At 44.3% G+C, this 2,500-nt stretch overlaps 2 protein-coding genes across 4 annotated transcripts in view; one reads left to right on the plus strand and one right to left on the minus strand.

Moving 5' to 3' along the window:
• Positions 1-986, plus strand: part of upf2 (UPF2 regulator of nonsense mediated mRNA decay) — a 22,983-nt gene extending 21,997 nt beyond the window's left edge. For all 3 annotated transcript variants that reach the window (XM_060038657.1, XM_060038659.1, XM_060038658.1), the window contains exon 23: positions 1-986. This exon is cut by the window's left edge. The gene's annotated coding sequence lies outside the window, so the exon portion shown is untranslated.
• A 1,049-nt stretch (positions 987-2,035) lies between these two features.
• LOC132447722 (proteoglycan 4) overlaps positions 2,036-2,500 on the minus strand; it is a 7,138-nt gene continuing 6,673 nt past the window's right edge. The window contains exon 4 of the mRNA XM_060038660.1: positions 2,036-2,500. This exon is cut by the window's right edge and continues 3,320 nt beyond it. The gene's annotated coding sequence lies outside the window, so the exon portion shown is untranslated.

Here is a 2,500-nt window from a genome sequence, read left to right on the forward strand (position 1 = left end):
CCCCCCACAGGTTCGACAGGACGCCTCCTTTTGTTTTATTTCTTAGCGTCCGTGGCCAGCGGTTGATCGCAGCATTACAGCATCAAAAAAGGCAAACGGCGAAACCAGGGAGCGACCTCCTCCGCGCTCGGCACAGCTAGAGCGATCAGGCGGGAAGGGTCGGACAGCACAGAGAATCCGACAGCGGTCAGGAGGCAAGAGGGGGAACCGAGGAGAGGAGAGGAGGGAAGGAAGGGGACGTTCAGAACGCAGAAGAGTTGTATTGGTGGTAGGGGACAACCCGATGGGATTTAAGTGAGATGAAATTAAATAAATGTGTTGGTCTGCTTAGGAAATAGAGCTGTAGTGCCGTCATCTTGTGTAACGAAGCTTCACACCGGTGTAAAAGGCAACTCGGAGAGAGGGAGAGGGAGAGGGAGAGGTGAGGGGTGAACACGCTCCAGGAGGCAGGGTTGCGCTGGACGATGACCGAAGACCCCTGCCGTGACAGGGGGGCAACGCCGGGCGAGAGATCTGCATCATTCGCTTCTTTGCTTAGTGATCACAAGTATGATATCCATACCAATATTATTATGTGTTTTCTATTGGTATCGGTTGTTTTGGTTTGTTTGATTTCGGACATGCATCTCGTCCTCTAGAATTTCAATGGTGGTTGTTTTCTTTTGTCTTTGGACGAATCTACTGATTTGCGGTTGATTAATATTGACTTTTTGTTGTTTTTTTGGCGGGACTTATAAGAAGTTTATTGATAGGTGGTCACCACGTCATGATCTATAAAGCTTCTGGTCAAAAAATGGGTGGAGCGAAGAGTCCATGACCGTGTGGATGAGAGAGAGTGCCGTTCGGTGCCAAGAGAGACTGCAGTTCCTTGTTTTTGTCTTATCTGCTTATAAAGTCTGTATTGTTTCTTCTGCATGAGCGCTCGACGCAACAGCACTGTAAAGCTGACCGCTGCCTGTACTATTAAAGTGAAATAAATATCACAAGCACTCCTCTCTTCTTTACCACAAAACACACACGCACACAGGAATTCATGCATTTTAATTTATTTGTCAATTCATCAATTGATAATTAATTTGTCAGTCGTTGATAAGTCTTTTTAATTTATTTATCCGATAACTTGATTAATAAATTGGGGAATTTTAGTAAACAAATATTTATTAAATACTTTTTAAATGTTTTGCCTTGGTGGCCCACAATCCTGCGGTGGTTCTTGGTATGCGACGTGTTTTCTGAACGCCAGCGAGAGAGAGGGTGTGTCCGGTCAGGCTCCGTGGATCTAATTACAAGGACCCAAACATAACCGTTTCCTCCTCTCCTGGCTGCCTACCTCCTCCTTCACGTACTGCACCTAAGTGCCCATGTGTATTTTGCCCGGCTGACCTTTGCACTATATATGCTTGGGTTAAGAGAAAAAAAAAATCAAATTGAATTTGGGTAAGTCACTCCCGGGTCTATATATACAGTACAGCCAGCCCAACCCATTGAGCCTCTGCTCCACCACCAGCCCCCTGACTAAACAAGCAACCCTGGGAAGAAAGGCTCTCTGTTTGGGGCCCTTACGCAATGGGACTGGCAACGAGACAGCGTGCCTCTGTCAGACAGTCAGGGAGGTAGAAGGTGTAGGCTACGACTCATGGGCCTTCCTGCAACGTTGCATCAGTTGCAAAGCGAAATGAGAACATATGATCTCAATGGCAGTGTGACATAGTCCCTAATTATATCACTACTACCAAATAGATATGACCACAGCATCCCAGAATTTCAGCCTCAACAGCAAAGGTGGCTCCAATTTGAGTTTTCTTGTGCCGTTCATGTGGGCAAGGAAAAACGATCGTCTTATCCATATAAATAGCAGAAGACAGCTCCTATTTAGCCCACCCGTGAAGAATCAATGGGACAATGAGACCAAATCCATAGATTGAATGAAAAGGGAGGGTTGATAAAGGAACAGCCATGGCTTTGGTCAATCATTAACCTCTCCATACTCACCTGGTACATTCCAAAGCAGCAGAATAAAGCCAAGCTAAGTCAATTTAAAAGAGCATTACTTTCTTTAATAATTGACAAAAACATAAAACCCTCATAGAAATTGCGTAATACACATTGTAAGCTTTATAACAATAAGATCAAATCGAGTTCTCTGTTCCATGGCAGGAGCAGCATCTGGATAGTGAATCTGTCTCCCAAACACCCTAACCACTTCTCTGTGATAACTGTGCCCCAGTCTGTAGACCTGTTAGCCGATCAGGTATGATTTCCCTTGTGTGAGTCAGTTTCTACTCTATGCACCATTTGATACTTCATAGTAAATGTAGATGAACTACATAAGGTCGGAGTCTGTAAAACAAAAGTCGCAACGATTCTAGCACAGGCCAAGCTAATAGCAAGCTAACAGCTGGGCCTGTGCAAAAATAAAAATAAAAATAAAGTACTTCATAATAAATGTAGGTTACCTACAAGAACCGGAGTCTGAATTAAACAGTAAAATAAACTGCTA

Source organism: Gadus macrocephalus, chromosome 19, assembly GCF_031168955.1.
Source record: "Gadus macrocephalus chromosome 19, ASM3116895v1".
In the NCBI taxonomy this organism is placed as follows: Eukaryota; Metazoa; Chordata; class Actinopteri; order Gadiformes; family Gadidae; genus Gadus; species Gadus macrocephalus.